Source organism: Salvia splendens, chromosome 4 (assembly GCF_004379255.2).
Source record: "Salvia splendens isolate huo1 chromosome 4, SspV2, whole genome shotgun sequence".
Classification (NCBI taxonomy): domain Eukaryota; kingdom Viridiplantae; phylum Streptophyta; class Magnoliopsida; order Lamiales; family Lamiaceae; genus Salvia; species Salvia splendens.
In genome coordinates, this window is record NC_056035.1 from 28,392,657 (window position 1) to 28,413,070 (window position 20,414).

General features: G+C 36.8%; 2 long non-coding RNA genes across 2 annotated transcripts; one reads left to right on the forward strand and one right to left on the reverse strand.

Moving 5' to 3' along the window:
- The first annotated feature begins 4,587 nt into the window (after positions 1–4,587).
- On the forward strand, positions 4,588–8,893 carry LOC121799312. The gene is made up of 4 exons (XR_006050239.1): positions 4,588–5,380; positions 6,654–6,713; positions 7,251–7,324; positions 8,437–8,893. It is a non-coding gene; the product is annotated as an uncharacterized LOC121799312 (long non-coding RNA).
- Positions 8,894–10,836: 1,943 nt separating this feature from the next.
- On the reverse strand, positions 10,837–13,438 carry LOC121801552. Its single transcript, XR_006050599.1, has 2 exons — positions 12,439–13,438; positions 10,837–12,207 (listed from the first exon to the last, which is right to left on the reverse strand). It is a non-coding gene; the product is annotated as an uncharacterized LOC121801552 (long non-coding RNA).
- Between the last annotated feature and the right edge of the window lie 6,976 nt (positions 13,439–20,414).

Consider the following 20,414-nt stretch of genomic DNA (forward strand, 5'->3'; position numbering starts at 1 on the left):
GTGCACATATAAAAAATAAATAAATAAATAAATAAATCGTAGCGGCCGCTGCATATTCCACGCCGGTTGCCACAAAATGTTTGAGTGTGCAGGAGCAGTTCTGGCCTAGGGCGGGCTATAGCGTGCGCTGTGCGGGCCGTAACGGCATGTTGGAGTTGCTTCGTTTTCTGAAGACGCACAGCGCTCGCTGCACGCCTCGTAGCGGTCAGTCAAAGACGCGACAACTTCTATATAAGGTGAGTTTTCTCTCATTCTTTCCACCATCTTCTCCAATTCTCCCTTGCACACGACCCCAACTACAAAACATCACTAAATTCACACACACACACACACTCTCATTCCCTCATTTTATTCCAAATTTCAAGCTTTCATCGTCCAATTCTCTCCAACTCAAGGTATGAATCCTATCTTTAATTTCTGAGTTTTGGTTGAATTCTTCCATAGAATTTTGTTCTTTCATGTTGAATTGTTCGGTTGAAAAGCATGTTTTAGTATGGGGGATGATTGTGATGAAGTTCCTGCATGTGTTTCATGGTTAAATTTTGCATAGTGTGGTAAATTGTTGGTTGTTTTTTATGTTTTCCTCTTGTTCATAGTTGTTTATATGTTGCAATCATGTTCATAACATTGTGAGGCTATTATTACTTCCATGAATTGCAATACGTGTGTAGTCTCTACATGGGGGATGCATTTATGTTGGGGGATAGATTTAAGTGGTTCTAAATTATTGATTTTGTTTTACATGCTCACATGTTACAATTTAGAATGCTTATTTGATACAAACTTGCACATGAATGATAATTTGTGATGTATGCTTAGTTGAGTGCAAGTTTGGGGGAACCCTTGTTTATTTGTCTATTATTTGGTGCTCTTTTTAGAGCGTGAATTTTATTTTGTAGGACAATGACAACAAGAGGGAAACCCACGAATGCGAAGAGCTACGGAGTTAGCCTTCCGAATGATGATCATAAGGCTATGTGGAAGAGAGTCTCGGAAAGAGACATGGTGCCCTCACGGTACCCCCACGAGCTTCCCCTTGGTACTTTGGGGATTTTTGAGGACTTTTGGGTGTTATGCAACGTCGGGGAGGGTAACAGATTGATTCACATGTTCCAAGGGAGATGACCTTCCTATAGGAAACTCACTCTCGAGTTTCTTAGCACACTCAAGGTGCACAAGAACCGCCGTACCCGCAACCCCGAGAGGATCGACTTTCACCTCGGCAACCGTAACCACACTTTTTCCATGGAGGATCTTTGCGAGGTGTTCCATAGCTATGATCTCAACCCCGATGAAGAAGTGGAGTATGAATATTCCGATGTTTGGGGTGCGATGACAGCCGAAGGCGACAATCATGAGCCAGGCTATGCCAAGTCCTCATCCATCCGCAACCCCGTCTTGAGATACCTCCACCGAGCTATGACGCAATTAATGTTCGCTAGAGTCGATGGTGGAAGTGTCTCCCAAACCGAGCTTCATGTTATTTGGTGCCTTCTCACCAAAAGGGGGTTCAACTATGGGATCCTCTTCACTCTCTATGCTGACCGAATTTCCAAGAAAGACAGGAGTGATATTTGTTGCGAAGGATTGATCACGGCACTTGCCGAACACATTGGCATCTTGACCGCGGGGTTTGTGGAAGATATGAGGGAGCGTTTTATCACTTATGAGGTACTCTTCTCGGTTGGGCTATTAAAGACTGATTCTAGCGGTCAAGCGTTCTTCATGCAAGTGGATCAGGATCACTTTCCCGTTCCCATTCCTCACTTGACCAAGGTCAACACGTGGGACAAACAAGCCATGTGGAAGCTCGATACCGCCGCACACCGACGAGCCATCGAAGCCAACCCCATCAATGGGGAGTTTAGGAGGAGGAACATTCCATCTCGCATCTCCGCCTTCGACCCCGAAGATGACTCCGCCTTCGACGCTATCGAAAACTATCAAAAGGAGGCGGAAAATTCTCAAGCTCAAGGGAGTGGGGCGCCGCCACCGCCACAACAAGAAAAGGAAGAAGAGGAGGAAGTTGAAGCCCATCGCCACCGCACTAGAGCCAACCGCCGTCGCGGAAGGCCTGATGTCAATGGGGAGTTTCAAACCAACACCTACGCACAATTAGGAGATATGTTCTCCTATATGCAAAACATGTCCAACACTTGGGACAATAGATGAGCGGAACAACAACAAGAGAATGCCTTCAACCGCCAAGGATGGACGGCACAAGGTGATTGGCGGACGACGGAGCAAGACTTTTGGGAGCAACAAAGGCTAGAGGATGTTCATTAATGTCAACAAATTCAACATGTTTGAACATCCTCCCAGCGACGAGTGCCAAACCATGAGTAGCGACATCACCTATCTCATTGGCGCATTCGACGACCTCAATTCTCGTTTCCCTCCTTCTCCTCAAGATTGAAGAAGTCAAGCTCATGACTTTAAATGAGCACTTGTATTATTAGTGTTTTTGTGTTTTGAGACAAATTTTTTCTTATGTTTGAACATCCTCCCAGCGATCGCTGGCGTTTGTACAGCGGCCCGCTGGGAACGCAAAGAGAGTCTCTGGACTCTGCCCAGCGACTGCTGGCTGTTCCGCAGCGGCCTGCTGGCCATTCACAGTGCCCATCCGCAAATTTTTTGATTTTTTCAAATTTTCGTCCGTCTAACCTTTACCCGAAAAATTTCAAGGTTTCCTTATTGCTTTCTTAGTTTACTTACGTCCCTACCGACTCTACAAACTTATTTTACACTCTGTTGTAAATAAGTTTGGGGGGATGAAGTGGTGGACCATGAGTTTAGGTTTTTGTGTTTATCTTTGTTTTTTTTGTTTGTTTTTGAAAATTTCTGAAGTTGAATCCTTGTCATGAACTTAACGTGAAAAACTTAGAAACATGCATGCTTAGGGACACATTAGACCGAGTTGCCAATGATATAAAGTTCTTTCATCTTTGATTAAGTATGGATTGACGTTTTGATTTGATGGTTTGGTGAAAATGTGCATAACTAGTGAATTATTTGTTCGCCTTGAATCATGCTTATACCTTGTGAGATTTGAGCCTTAAATTCTTTCTTGTGTGATTTATCTACATTCATGTACATGTTTCTAGAACTTGCTCCTCGTCTACCTAAGTTTACGTAGTGTTTAAGTTGATTAAGAAGGATGTTAGGCCATCTTTTCATACCTACTTTTATATCCAAAATTTTGACTCTTTTCAAAAAAAAATTTATTTATCCCTTTGGAGCCAATTTTGAGCCTTTAAGCCTATTCTTTGGAAGTCAAATCAATGGGGACAATTCCTTGGGTTAGTATAGCTTTTTACTTTATCTTTTGTAAAGGAATTGGAGAAATAAGTGGGAATTGTAGAAAGTGAAAAGTAGTGTACTTAATGTTATAAAAGTGTAAATTGTGAAATAGAAAATTCAAAAGTGTTCTTGATCTAGAAATAATGCCTATGAGAAAAGAAAGAAGGTTGTGAAGGAAAGAAAGAAAAATCAAAGGATTGGAAAGTGAGTTGAATGAAGAATGACTTATCAAAAGTGTCTTGGGTTTATAAGAAAAAGTGGAGTCTATTTTACTCTACTTGGGATTTTAATTTTAGTCACTTTTTAGCCAAATATTCCTTACCTACCAAAGAGCCTACATTACAACCAAAAATAAACACATTTCGGACTTTTGATGCTTAATCACATTTAGTAGATGAGGGATTAAACTTTGAGCAAGCTTATGGTAAACTTTGCATGATGCATGATTTGAGTGCCTATACACATTACCTTATACACTTTGAGAGTGAGAGAACGCTTCCCATCTTTGGAAGTTTGCCACATGTAAGTGCATGAATTGAAGGTGTTCCACGAGTTAGTAATGAAAGTGCACTAATAAGCTTGCTTGATTTGATTGCGTTAATACATGTTTGATCTATCTATTCCATATTTTGAGGCAATTATGACGTCTAGTGCTCTTGCATTCCGTGCATCTATTCTTGTGTCTTCTATGTTTTGTTCGAGGACAAACAAAAATGTAAGTTTGAGGGAATTGATACGCTCGGATTTTGCACGATTTTAAGGCCATTCATTGGTCCATTTTTAATGTCAAAGTCTCATTACATGTCCATTATTTGCATATTGTCTATCTTGGTGTTTTGACATGTTTTGTGAGAAATGTGCATATTTGAGCCTAAAAAGGGAGTCAAAACGCGAAGTTGGAAATCTGGAGTTGTTCTGCATGTCTAGCGGTCCGCTACAACATTGCTAGCGACCGCTGGCGCCCAACGGCCGCTAAGCCAGTAGTGGCACGCTCCAGAAAAGTTGTGCATGAAATCACGACATGCCCAGCGACCGCTACCGAGAGTCCAGAGAGTTACGAGATGATGGATGGCGACCGCTGAAACATGTGCAGCGACCGCCAACCAAAGGTCAGAAGCCTCGGAGCAACTCATGGTGACCGCTGGCCAATGTGCAGTGGCCCGCCAGGAAAAAGCGGCGAGCGGATTTGCCCTACTTTCTTCCCAAAATTTACCATATTTTGCAACCCTTTTCCTTATTTGAGAAGGGACGATTTCTCCCCTTGTAACAACCCAAACTTTCGTACCTTATTATTATTAGCCTAAAGATAAATAATAAGTGATCGTTGTAGTATTCGAAATCTGTCATTTTCATGTATGATAATTGATCTTGGAATTATAAATAATCGTTGCTTCGTTCTCGAATGAATATTTCAAGTAAAAAAAAAAGGTAACACCAAATAAAAATTTATAATGTCCGGCATATCTCCGAAGTCCGCTAAATTACTATTATACAAATTTATCAAATCCTTACCTATTACAATTAGAGAAAAGTTCAAGCAGCCCGTTCAACGGTCGTGCTCGCACTCCAAGAAAGTCCGGTACACCATCAGGGAAGACTATGGATGTTATTTGTTTTCCTACACCAAAGCCACGAGCTTAAACTGGGTTTTTCCTATACCAAATTAAATAAATAAGTAAATAAATATACAAATAATAAAATTTAATAAACAAATAAAATATAAAAAAAAAAAGAGAGAGAGAGGGCAGATACATAGAATCGTTTTTTTTTTCACACAACATTAAATGATGCATTAATAGCTTTGCAGTAGAAATCATTCTCTGACAAAATTTTGCAAGATACGCCACTTGCCATCCTAATCCTTAATCCCTAAGTATGCCTAACCATTTAGGCATATCACTTTCTTTCACTCACCCACATCACCATCACACGCCTCTTTCAATATATCTCACCATCCTATTCTTCTCTCTCCCCACCACTTCGACACCACAAATTTCATATAACACCAAGGATTTCAGCAAGGAAGGGGATAGGAGTAAGGGGTGGCAGCCAACAAGCCAAGAGGATTCACCAAACTGAGGTAATCTCCCAACACCACCCTTTGCATCATGTTAGAAATCCCACATATAGCTTGAAAACTTAGAACAATAGATGCTCAAGAACACAGGAATTGTAGAGCTCAATACCATAGCTTTCGAATGAAACAGAGACCAAATAATGCACCACTGTGAACTAGCCAAACCCAAGTAATAAACTCACATAGCTACTGCCCAAGTCTCAACAAATTAACTAAGTGAGAAATGAGTAAAAGAACTTAGCTTTAGAGCTGAAGGGCTGCCCCGACGACCACCGCGAAGGCAAGGCCACAGGGGCAGCAACGACACTTGCGAGAACGGACGGAGAGACGACAGAGGGCGAGCTGGAGCCGTCTTCGCAAGCGGTGAGCAGCGACGGAGGGATTTCGCTGCGCAACCGGGCTGCAGCAGCAGCTCGATCAGGAGCATCAGACAGCGGAGGCGGTGCTACAGATTTGCTGGCAGCGGCGATTACCGAAAGAGAGAAACGGCGGTGCGGCGAATCTGAACCGAGAGAGAGGGACTGACCGAGAGAGGGAGGCTGCTCCAGGAGAGAACGAGGGAGCCGAGGGAGAGAGGAAGGAGGCGACGGAGGCGGTGGAGCGACGGCGACGGCGACGCCGGAGGGATGGCTGGTCGACGGCAGCGATGTGTGAAGCTGGGTGAAGCGGGGGAAATTCTGAGTTGGGGGAGGGTTTTTCCCCATTTTGTGCAATTTGGGGAAGGGAAAGTCACGTATAGGAGGGAGTATAATTTGGGCTTCTCACAAATTAAATAGTTGGGCCTAGAGGTTATAATGTTGGGCTCTGATAATTAATTAAAGTAGTGGCTGTTTTTAATTAAGTTTTGGGCCATTATTTTCTTTAGTTGGGCATTACTAAATAAAATGAAGAGATAATGATGGGTTAATAATTGTTTTGGGCTTTAAAATTTTAAATTGGAGATATAAGGTGAGAAAATAATTAAGTCTTGGGCTTTTAAATAAATCTTTGGGCCGATAATTAATAGTGGCGAATTATTTAATTATGCACTTTTATAATTTTGGGGATTTTAATTCGATATCTTTGAGAAAAATACGAGGAGCCAACGGAGGAATTATGGGCGTAAGCGGCCGACCGGCGTCTCAAGCGACGCCTTGGGCGGCCGCCGAATAATAAAAAATACGCGAAAATCGAGAAACGAGATAAAAGACTTTAATGAGGGTGCATGCATTCTAATTTAAGTAGTTTTGTCCTTGTGTCTAATTAGTGTATTATTATATTGTGATATTTTCAAAAGGGTACCTTCGCAAGTAAAGTTGGAGCGAGAATTTCAAGTTAAAGGAACTAAATGATCAAGGTGAGCTTCTTATACTAAAAATACAAATGGTATTTTATGAAAACACGAACGCAAGTTCGTGATTCTTAAAAATGTTGTCTTGCCATAAATGTTTTTGTGTATGATGCCTATCTGTTGGCTACGGCCAAGTGAATTATGAATGATGATATATGTGAATCGAATTCGGGTCCCAGTGAGGGTGGTGTCCCCGCTCGGACTAGTGTACACAAGCTACCTCTGTCATGTTGGGCAGAGCAGGTGACCGAGGAAGGTGGCCACCTTCCCGGCACATGGAAACCTCTGACATGATGGTCAGAGAAGGTGATCGTGCGAGAACACCATCTCGACGGCACAATGTGATCAGATATGGCAAAGTACAGGAAAAAGGGACTGCAGTCCAATGTGAATATTTTAGTAAGCTCGGGTATTTTCAATAAAACCCCCGAGTGTTACTGTGATAATGGCATGACAATATTTTCAAATGTATACTTGTATTTTTGGCAATGTGTTCACTGAGTACTTTTGTACTCAGCCCTGCATATATTTCTAAATGTGCAGGTTGAGCAGCGAAGTGGTGGAGGAAGTGCTATTGAGACAAGACATTTAATTCAGTCAGATTTTGACTCTCGGAGGTTCATGTCTTCATACATGGAACCGCGTTCATTTGCTTCCGTTGTGCATCTTAAAAGACTCAAGTCTATTTTGTTCAAAACTCTGATTTTATTTCGAGCTTTTCCCATTTGTTTGGAGCTATGGTCGAGTTGTGTTGCTTTTCCCCTTTCTTCCCCGCTTCTTTAAATCCTCCCCTAGTCGCGATCAACCGTGTTTTCTATCCTTAGAAAATGCGGTCGTGACACCCCTATAAATAGCCCCCAAAGCCTAATAAAAAATAAGTTCCTCTCTTTGCAAAATACTTCCAGAGTTCAAAAGTTAGAGTGCTTCATTGTTCAAGGGTTGAAGAAGGATTCAAGATCATCAAGGCTACAAGGATTGAACCTTTGGGTTTTGTTTGTTTTAGTTCTTATGTTTTCATTGTCTCCCTTCAATCTATGTTTTTAGCATATTCTATCATGTGTAACTAAATTCATAGGATTCTAGGGATGTGTTAGTAACTTTTATTGGTTTATACAATTCCTATTTCTATTTAACATCCGCTTGCTCTTACTTTGTTTCTTCCTTAAGTTGTTCCATAATACTTCACGTTTGAGTGACACATTCAGTGATGATTTAATATAACTTGCTACATAATCGTGAGAGGAGGTTGGTGAGTTAAATCCACTTAATAGACACTACAATTAGCTTCCTTTAAAACGACACTGTTAATTGAGAGTAGAGACTTTTCAAGGGTCTTAGGAGCTTCTAGGAGTTACATATTTAGGATTGACAACCCTAATGTTCGTAATCAACGTTTGCATCGCATGAGCATAAGTTAGGTGACTGGTTCTATCAAAGTAAGAACTGTGTTAGGGTGTTGTAGTTGGAATTTGTATAACCATAATTGTGGAAGCACGTCCCTGGAATTCCCCTTATCTCTATACTTTTATACTTTTATCCCTGTGATTTATTCGCAATTAGTAGTTTCTTTGTTTTCAAAGTTATTTGTTTTCAAAAATCTTCCAATATTTCAGTTTTCCAAATAGTAATTGAGTTTTAGTAGAGGATAGACAATTTGTGTTTGCTTTCCCCGTGATCGATATCCGGTACTGACCTTTAGCTATACTACTCCTACTCTGTATACTTGCAGGTATTTATAGTGCTAATAAAAAGTGCATCATCGGGTGACTCACAGAAGGCAGCTTTAGTCCAAGGACGTTCACCCGATCGGGTGATTTAAGCTCCCTAATATCCACCCGGCCGGGCAGGGTGACGCAAGATAGATTTGGTGGGCCTTTTTCTTGGGAATTAGGCCTAAACTATAAATACCCATTTTCTCATTTTATTCCTTAGTTTTTGCTGAAATCAAATACTTGTGAGATTTGTTCCTCTTGAAGAGAGTTTCTATCAATTCCTAGATTTAGGTTGCTTGATTCATCAATTCTTAGTGAAGTATGGATCAAGTAGAGGTATGCTTTGAGGATTGTGGTTGCCTTGAAGATGTAATCATGAATGCATGTTAGTTATGTTGTAAGTGCCTTAGTTTACTTCATCAATGACTTTGTATTCCATTTTCCACATTATCCAATGTTAATGTTTCTTGTTCATCTTAGATTCATTAGTTCTTGTTGGATCTATGATTTGCCTTTGTTTACCTTGACTAATTGAAAACCTACTTCACCAAAAAAATATTTGATCAAACATCTACCATAGGGTTTTTCCTTGGGTTAATGGATCACGAATTACATGGATTTACATCAGAAACGCCTCAAGTAACATGAGACGGACGGAGTGCTACATAAAATCTGGTGCAGAAAAGCAAATGATTCATTTCTAATGATACGGAGGGAGTATTACTCATATTTACTACTCCATAAATTATATTCCCTCCGTCTGCCATTAGGAGTTTCATTTGAGTTCGACACGTGTTTAAGAAATATAAAGGAAAGTAGGTGGAAAAAGATAGTGAAATGTATTACTCATGTTTGCATAGTACTATCTCTGTCCCATCTAAGTTGAGTCGTATTCCTTTTTAGGATGTGTCAACTAAGTTGAGTCATTTCCTTTTTTGACAAAATACAAAACATCAAATCATAGTTATTGTATTTCATCATTTACTTTACTCTCTTTTTATCTCTCCTATTTTTCAACACAATTCTTAATCTCCACGCTAAAAATTTTGATTCAACTTAGTTGAGACACATAGAGTACTAGTTTTATAACGAGTCAGTGGAAGGTAGAGTCTACTTACCATTTATAGTAAAAGTGAACCGGGACTCCTAATGACGAATGGATGGAGGGAGATGTATGAAAATCAGAATTTATATATAAGGTGAAATATTTAATCTCAAATGAAAGGAAGTATGTAGTACTACCTTCGTCCGCAAAATGTTGTCTATGTTTGACTTGGCACGGGTTTTAAGAAATGTGAAGAAATGTGAAGAAAAGTGAGTGAAAAAAGTTACTGGAATGTAGGCCCCACATTTATATACTCCCTCCGTCCCCAAAGAATATGCACGTTGGGTTCGGCACGGGTTTTAATGCAAAATTGAGAAAGTAAGAGAGAGGTAGAGAGAAAATGTAATTAAAGTATTGTTAGTGGAGAATGAGTCACACCTCGTTAGAGTGAAAAGAGTTTCTAAAATTGAAAAGTGCATATTTTTGTGGGACCAACTAAAAATGAAAGAATGCATATTCTTGTGGGACAAATGGAGTATTAGTTTTATAATAGAATGTGAGGGGTAATATGTTAGTGGAGAGTGGGTCTATTTACCAAAAATGGATTAAAAGTTAAGTGGACAAAATTTCACGGACGGAACAAAATGGAAAAACTGGACAATATTTCATGGACAGAGGGAGTAGTAAAATATTTACCACAAAAGCAGCAACACGAAAGGAAAGATCGGATGATTTTGCACTATCCTCGTCTATCAGGGGCCAAAATCTCAAGTCAAATTTGGGATCACTATGAAGGCTAAATTCAATATATGAAAACATGGAATTCTCAATCGGTTTTTTAGTTCATAAATTTGCGTTTGGAACACAAAATTGGAATTGGAATTGGAATTCTAATTCAATTCCAAATTCGTATTATTAAAGAATTAATGTATAATTGTATTAAAATTTCAAATCCATTGTTAGATAACTTAAAAAATTAATAAAGTTTGGAATTGGTATAATTATTTTTAAAATAACATTCATATTCACTATGTTTTGATAATTATTATCATATTCACTTAGAACAATATATTATCTTATCACTGTCTTTTTTGATAACTTAAAAAATTACTAAAGATTTGGAATTGGTATAATTATTTTTAAAATAACACTCACTTTTGATAATTATTATCATATTCACTTAGAACAATATAGTATCTTATAACTATCTTTTTTGACAATTACTATCACATTCATTTAGAACAATATATTACATTACATATATACGTTAATTAAATAGATCAACACTTTTTTGTGATGTTCCAAAGATAAAAAAAATGAATAGAATTAGTACATAATATGATATATTTAATAATAATGGAAGCAATGATGATTAATTTTGTAATCTAAAATACTGTTAAAGGTACTAAGATGTCAGCAATACATTCAAAGTTACTATTTTTCAAAAATAAAGTCTACTAAATTAAATACAACATATTAAATTCAGACAAAGTTCAAATTGATCAAGTTGTGCTTTAATCGACTTGCACACCAACTCTATTGGTATTACCACAAATGTATCGAATAATACGCAATCGTGCATCATCAAATCCAGAGCGTTGATCATCTGCATCTCATCCAAATCAACCGTCTTCAACTCTGCTAATATATCTTGGGGGTTCATCTTTTTATTTTCTTTTCTATAAGAAGCTTTTCTCTTCAAGAAGTTTTTTCAGCTCTATAATAAGCTTTTCTGCTCCACAACAAGCTCAGACTTCCACCATTAGATAGTCACTAAAATCAGTACTCATTCACTGTATACAATCATATAACTTAGTCGATGATGTTTTCTTCTTTGATCCTAGAGAACTTGAGGAAGATGCTGTCTCCTTTCCTTCTTTTCGGGCCAACAAATCTCTCATAGCATTAGCTTCTTTAACAATCATATCAAGTGATTCTCCAATGGTAGCAGAATCAACCTCAATGTCAACCTCATTAATATATTCTTGAAATGTTTTCGAATCTTGACCCTAAAGCACGATCTTGAGAAAAAAGAGTACAAATATCATCTCAATTCTTTATAACAATTATTTTCCTATAAGGTGCAATTTTTGGATTTGCCTACAAAACAATAACAATCACAGTTAACTTCACATACACCAAAACACTCCCACTTCCACAAGAATAATTGAGAGCAAACCTGTACTTTCACATAGGCATCTATGTGTTAAAGCTTCATATCATATTCACAAAAACTACATATGCATAGATAGTGTAAAGTCCAGCAAGCAAACAATTTAATACTATATTTAAAAGAATGAGCTGATGCATGACCATAACTACAACTAATACAACACTAATATCATCACAGAGGTGCATACATCAATTACAAAAAAACAAGAATTTCTTATCAAAGATTAAAGACAAGAATATAATATACATATATAAACTTATCTTTAGTTGTTCATTCCATACATTAGGTGCTTCTACTCAAATAAGATTGTGAAGAATAGCACAAGCATTGATGATATTCACATGCGTTTTGACATAAAACAAAAAAAAAGATACTTTTCTAAGATTTTCCATCTCTTTTTGAATAACCCAAGAGTTCTTTCCATCACATTCCTAACAATTGCATGTCTGAGGTTATATAACTCCTTTGGATTTTGTGGATTGTTGCCTCTAGTGGACTAATGAATATCTTAGTCGAAGAACTCTCATCGTCACTTCCATCATCGGAGCCAGACTCATGAATATCCATGTACTAAAGTTAAAAGGTAGTGAAAATTTATATGCTATAACATAATCACATTCTCACCATAATATAAACAACAATCGTGATAAAAATGAGGAAAAATGAGGTGTGTGGCGACAAATGTAACTTTAAACGCTTGATTTCAATAAAAACTTATATAGCTTCATTACCAACTACAATCGAGATCTGAAAATTTGTTAATAGAAAACATAAGATTGTTTTTCAAAATGAGAAGCATACCTTGGTGATAACTCGAAGCAATAGTGGAGAAGTCGTGGGCAACAATCAGTAAACGAAAAGGGTAAAAGTCAAATTCAGCATTGTAAAAATGAAAAGGGAATACCGACTACATTTAATAAGAGGAATACAATTTACAAAGACAATCAGAAAACCATAAGCCTGATGTTGGTACAAATGCTAAAAAAATAAGATAAAGCAAACAGATTTATACTTTATGAAATATAAAAACCTGCTACCACCAAAGAGAATCATAATAGCAGGATGATCTCTAGTTTCGTTAAATAACTCAACTTAAAGAGTGAAAGCTCATAAATGCCTTACATTTGTGTTTTTAAGATATAGTTCTTCCTAGTTCTTGTTGAGATTGGAACAAGAATTTCAGTTTGAAACTGTAACTATCACCTACTCAATAATTAAATGACTAGCTATTGAACAACTTCAATCAATCCAACATCTTTTAGATGTTCATTCCATATCCAAAATCATATTCAATTCAAAATATATCTCTCGGGCCCTAAATCCTAACTCACGCAGTTTCATATGTATTTCCAAGAAATTAGGAAAATAATTGCAAGCAAAAGTGTAAAGTAAGCAATCGACAATTCAACCGAGAAACCCAAAAGCCAAAAGCGTCGACTAAGATAAAGCCCAATTCAACACAATTAACCCTAGCTAACAACTACAGTCAAGATATGAATTCTTTTTTCGCCAGATTTTAAAAAAATGAGCTTTAACTGTCGATTGTTTACTTTACACTTTTGCTTGCAAATTAACAATTCAAATGCAAAAACATGAATATACACACTATAACATAAGAAGATGGTGATAAATTTGGATTCTTGACGGGGAATAATTACCTCGATGAATCGTTTGAACTGAGATGGAGACAAATCTGCAGAGAAAAAGGACAGTCGTTGAAAGAGCAGGTTTGCACAGGGTCGTGTGTTCAACTAGTCGGGAGGGGACCTAGACCTAGTCGTGTCGTTGACACGAAACTTAAAACTTGTTATCAAAACCTCAACCCACTTCTATTGGCTAGTATAATGGTGTAAGGGTAGAATCCAAAGAGATGGATGTATGCGTAATACGATTGTGACGACACTCTGGAAGGGTTAGTTTGCTACCACGCTTTGGGGTTGAGTTTTATGTAGACGTGAAACTGAAAAGGGACATATACTATCCTGACCGGTAAGATACTATCATCTCAGAACATGGCTGTGTACGTGAATATAGGAACTGGACTGCTTGAGTGCATGTGAAAAGTGAGAAATTACTATAAATGGACAAACAAAAGCAAAAGAGAATATCAGACTGAACTAGCCGACTAACTGTCATATCTGTAGGAAAAGCTGAAAAAGTGAAATAACAAAAGGTAAAAGGTGGCTAAAAGCATAAAGTGGTCCCAAAATCAGATAGAGATGTTGTCTTCCTCAACAAGTATATGAAAATGCAGGGAAATGAAAACTCCATAACAAAGGCTTGAATTAATCTTTGCTAACAATTCAGATATGGAATTGAATTCGAAATGATTAAGCATGCAAATCCTATATTTATGCAAACTGACTTACATGCAAGATGATTGAAACTAAACGAAGACTAATCCCATACATTTTCTTCGAATTAAACCGAACAGAAACTTGCAGTCCTTGCACAATAACCTGATTTAGCCTACGAGAAAATTCCAAGTATGCAATGGACAAAATCAACGCAAAACTACTAGATCTAACTAATCTAGGCAGGAAGAAATACAACCATAGTTGAAACGCGAGAAGAAAACAAGCATCAACTTCATTTCAATGAGATTCAAAACACATAATGTTTAAACAAGGAAAAGAAATACGATCCACGTCGAGATTCAAAAGAGCATGAGTTTAAAACTACATAAAACTTATAACCAAAAGCGGTAAAGATTGTTGGGCTCCTCAGAGCGATGAAACAATGGATGTTCTTACTACGATGGATGGCTGGCATGGTGACAACTTCCCTTCGACGGATGGCGGAAGTCTTCAGGTGATTTTTTGGACTAAGAGCGAGGACTGAGAAGTGGTGGAGCTAGCCTCCAAGTGTGGAACTGGAACCTCCAAAAAGTCTCTCTTCTTTCTCCATATGATCTTCTATTTATAGGGTGGCTTGCCCTAATTTCTAGGGCTGCCTCTTCATGTGAAATGTCGTCTTTGCCCCTCAAATAGTTGTTCGTTTCCTAGCGATCCTTCCTTCTCCATCTTGAGCTCTGCGGCATGCATCCTAGTCAGTATTGCACCCTTCCAGCGTCCTTTCTACCTGAATTACTTCGACACCTCTCTTCCTGACTTTTACCTTAACCTGCACACTTCAGCAACTTTCTTGCACATAATATACGGTTAAGCCCATCATACTGACCAGTAATCTAGGCTTAGAATACGACTTATCAGTCACGAGAGAGGAAAAGAAGTGGAGAGAGTTGGGAGAAAACAATTATGACCTAGTTATCTAATTTGACCCGAATAAGGTCCACGTCTTTTTAAGTTTTTACCCAGGAATTGAAATTTTAGAATTAGAATTCTTTTGTTGAACCGTAGAATTGAAATCATGAAATTGAAAAACTTGGAATTATAATCCATTCCAATTCTACACTATTTTTATATCAAACAATGGAATTGGAGGCTCCATTTCGTTTCCATAGCCTCAATTCTATGTTCCCAAACATAGCCTAAGTCATTTTACAACTTTAATGTATGCGTAAATATAGAAAGTTCATACCCTTTTTAGACTCTTTGATAGCCTCGTTGGACCTCTAAGATTCTATCTCAAGTCTGTATAAAAATCTAATCATACTTAAGATACCTAATATGCGAGCATCTTATATAAGGACCATCTTTGTTTGATGCACGCTTAGTTTTTTTTGTTTGATTCTAATTCATAAAAATCAAAGTCCATTTTTTGCATTTTTTTGTTATATTGAAATTATAGAGAAAATGAACTAACTCAAACTTTAAATTTTTATTATTTTAATAAAATGAAAAAGTGTCCATAACGATTTTAATATATTAGAATTAAACTAAATATATAAAACAAAATAAACAACAACTAAATGGGGTTCATATAAGGTTTTTTGCATATCATTTCTCACATTTTAAAACAATCTGAGAACGTCACTACATTTGTATTGAACGTATTAATACTAACATTCGCATCAAAAGCAATGTAATAAAAGTAATCATTCTATTGAGGATTCAAATCAAACTCGTGCAATAATTCAATAAACCATAAACCGGTTGTACACACCTTATAATTTTGTGATTCAATAACTGAAATATTGTTCATTTAAATCTTGCATACGAACGGAAAATTAGAAATATGATCTTTTTTAAAACCATTATAAAAAATATAGCTAGACAAGTATTCTTTCCGTCCCATAAATTTTGTCACACTTTGATCGGGCACGTTTATTAAAAAATGTAATGAAAAGTTAGTTGAAAAAGTTAATGAGATGTGAGTTCTACTTTTATATATTACTTCATCCGTCCCACAATAAGGGTTACATTTTGTCATTTCGGTCCGTCCCACAATAAGAGTCACATTTTACTTTTACCATAAATAGTAAGTAAGTCTCATATTCCATTAATTCACTTCACTCACATTCTATTATAAAACTAATATAAAAAAGTGGACTTCATATTCCACTAACTTTTTAAATCACTATTCTTTACATTTCTTAAAACTCATGCCCACACCTAGAGTTGTCCAGTGGGTTGGGCCGGCCAGGGCCCCCCGAGGACCGCCTACATGTCTGGGTTGGGCTGAGCTTTTATTAATTTTGCTAAGTCCGGCCTAGCCTGGACCTACTTGGCAAGTGGGTCGGGCCGGGCTGGGCTTTATTTGAATTTTTTAATGGGATATCGGCCCTTAATATTATGGAACTTTCAAAAAGTTGGGATTTTCCCATGAACTTTATATTTGGCAAATAATATCATGAACTTTTACCTGAGTTTGTTATTTTCCGCCAGTGAAAAAATTCCAGTTATCAAGGGATTGAAGAACAATTTTGGAGGATGTGCTTCAAGAAAAACTATCTTCAATAATTAAAGAACTTGAAGCTCTCGAAGTTGTTTTCGAGAAATTACTAAAAAAATCCGTATCATGATATTATTTGCCGGAATTTTTTCACCGATGGGATATATCAAACTCGGGTAAAATTTCATGATATTATTTGCCAAATTGAAAGTTCGTGGGGAAAACCCAACTTTTTAAAAGTTCTGTGATATTAGGGGTCGATATCTCTTTTTTATTTATGTAGATCAAAGAGATTCTAATAATATTAATAAAAAATAAAACATATATGTTGTTACTTATATTTATGTCTAACTTACACAAAATCTTGATTGAAATAATGATTAAGTTACTTTGTACTAATACTCCCTCTGTTCCCTTATAGTTGAGTCATTTTTCCATTTCGGGAAGTTCACTCATAGTTGAGTCATTTCCATATATAATATTTTATCTGTTCCACGTCAAGTGATCAACTTTCCATTTTGGGTTGTCACATCTCAAGTGATTGATTTCTTTTTTTAGCTAAAAACAAAACTTCAACCATCTCTTACTTTATTCTCGCTTTCTTATTTTATTCTCTCTTTATTGCTCTTACTTTTTCCTCTCTCATACTTTACTCTCTCCACTTTAACTAAATACATATCATTTTCTTAATTCCCGTGCCGAAAAGAAATCCATCACATGAGATGGGACGGAGCGAGTAACATTTTTATCTTTCTTACTTTACTTTCTCTTACAGTATTCTCTCTACTGTATTAACTTTTTACTTTATTCTCTCTACTTTTTTATCTATTTACTTAACACACTCAATATCCCTTTCTTAAACTCCGTGCTGAAAAGTTTTGCCTCAACTATGAGGGAACGAAGGGAGTATCATTTTTCACGTTCTTTACTCTATCTTAAAGTGCATAAGTAAAGGAAGAACCACTATTGTAAGTAGATAATGGTATAAATAATAAATTAAAAAAATTCTACTTCATAATTATTCGTTAGAGAATTGAGGTTTGAATACCAATATATTAGTGTTTTTAAAAATAAGAGTAACTGTCTCAAAAGTCCCTAACCTTTTGGATTATGATACCATAGACCCCTAACAAAAAAAATAGCGTCGAAAAACCCTTACGTTAAATATAATCAGGAATGAAGTTTTTTAGCCACTTTTCAGACAAAAATGCCTAAATAGCTTGAAGGGCATTTTTTGCAATCCCTAAATTAGCTAACATATGAATTATGTCACATTTCTGCCAGCAACTTCTTATGTGATTTTCTAATAAGTTCGGGTACTACATACGAGAATAAAGTTTTCTCAATATTTGTATAGTTAAAAATTTTATATCCCTATTTCTAGTTAGTGGTAACAATATACTAGTTATATCATTTAGGAAATTCATTGAGAAACAACAAAAAATATGGAAAAGTGAAGTTATTTATGCAATAAAAAATCCGAATCAATAATAATAAAAAAATATTCACATTTACTTATTTTCTTAAAAACAACGACATTTGATTAAACTTCACAACCATCTTTTTTTTTACATCTTGAACAAAAATAAATATAAGAAAGAAATGGATATAATCAGGATGGAATATTGCATTCAAGTGGATTTAGTTGAAAACTTGGGTATATAATAAATCCATTCGGTGACATCTATTAGAACAATATAGATAATATTAGTATGACTCGTGTTAGAAGATGACATACATACATCAAGAAATATATTATTATTAATGGTTAATTACATTAAAAATTTAATTATATAATCTGATGGGCCGGTCCTTGGCCTGGGCCAAGCCTCGGATGGTCCTAGGCCTGAGTTTACAAAATGGCCCATATGGATCCCACTTCAACCTATGAGCTCAGCCCAGACCAGCTCTGTTTCACTGATGGACTGGCCCACACTAGGCCTGGCCGAGTTGGGCCGGGCCAGCCCGACCTAGTTGTCAACTCTACCCATACTAAATGTGACTCATATTGTGGGACGGATGAAGTAGTTTTATAATAAAATGTGAGTAGCAATGAGTTAGTGGAATATGAGGTCTACTACCAAAAATAGTAAAAAATGAAATGTAACAAATTTTGTGGAACGGACGGAAATAAAAAATGTGACTAATTTTCTGGAACGGAAGGAGTAGTATGTAATCCCTCTGTCCCAGAACAAATGTCACACTTTTCATTTTAATTTATCCCACAAAAGATGTCACTTTTCCATTTTTAGAAAAAGTTATCTTTCACACTAATATAAATATAACTTTTTCTCTCTATTTAACACATAAAAAAAGAATGGATGTACACCATATATCTATACTAATATAAAATGCGAGTTTTGACCTTATTTTGAAATATTCAAAGTTATGGGAAGAATTTGGATATTTATGAATTTTAAGCCTAATCAATTTTTTAAAAAAGAAATAAGATTAAAATGGAGCTTACAACTCTTTATGATTATAAGAGCACTATGATTTGTAACTTCCAACCATATCCGTTAATTTATTTTCAAATGTGAAACTGTCAAAAAAAAAGTTGAGAATAATAAATGTAAACCATAATACAAAAATAGTGGCATATTTATTTTTTTAATATATTTATAATATGAGAATTATTCAACTCTACATAGTAGTATTAATTATTAATATGGCTCCATATACGGCTCTTCATACAGGCCAACTAAAGAAAGTAACGTAAAGGTAATAAAAATGACATTTATTATAGCTATGGAAATAATTTAAAAGTTAATACTCCCTCCATCCCAGTTTTAGAGTGACATTTTGCCAAAAAAGTCCGTCCCAGTTTTAGAGTTACATTTACAATTTTCCATTTTTGGACATAGAAATTTACCCTATTATTCAACAAAATTACACTCAAATGCCATTATAAACACAAAAATAAACCCAAAATAAAAAACAAAAAACATAACCCCCCCCCACCCCACCCCCAACCCCCCTCATTTGACTTTCATCTATCTCTCGCTCTCCACCATTTCCCGTCTCCCCCATTCCCGAACCCTAATCGCCTCCTACTCCAATCGCCGATCTAAATTGTTGGACCCCTAATCGGCTCCTACTATTATCACTCCACCATTCCCGTCTCTCTCTATTCGCTTCTCATGGCGGAAGGTTGGGATCCATTGTCGGAGTGTGAATCCGTGTTGTCTTTCGATGCACCTCCCGAAACCCTATTAGTCCCTGATACACCATCGGAAGTGATTGAACGGTGGGAAATCGACCGTGTGGTCAATTGTTACCACCGATCTGGACATCGGAGATAGTATCTGTCTGAAGCTTTTGTCATGTAAAACCATTTCTCATCAATATGAACTGTATTGTGCATAGCATGATAAAGAAGCTTTCCTTCATCCAAAGCTGGCTGAATATGAGTAAGACACCATCTCATTCTACTGATTTTGTTTGCTTCAGTGAGTGCTGGTTTTATGGCATTTGTATGTGGCCTTATCAGGTGACTCTTTGCCCATCTACCAACTGTTGTCTTGCTAACACCCATTTTACATGCAAGCTTTCTATAGCAAGATCTCTCAAGAAAAGACAATTGTTTGAACTTTTCATCATCAAAATGTACTTTACTTGTTTTCTTTTTATATCCTGATGCTCTGCCCCTCATGATAACAGGCTGCCCATCTGACATTTGCTGCTTGGCTATCCCCCATAATCGGCTCACTGTAATTCTGTGCACTTTGAATCTATTGGCTGCCTCTTGAAATGAACCATGTGGCAGTGCTCCAGCTTGGCATTGCTGTTGTAGGAACTGTACAATATGGTTCTTCATTTGGCTGCTCAACTTCAGGCCTTGTCTCGGCCCTGGCTCCAGTTATGCATCCTGAATATTCTCCTACTCCATCTGTTGCTCCATATCTTGATCCATTTCCATTCCCCTATGATGAAATTGCTCTGAGGGGAATTTACATATAAATACCTTTTGGTTGGTGTGTAGG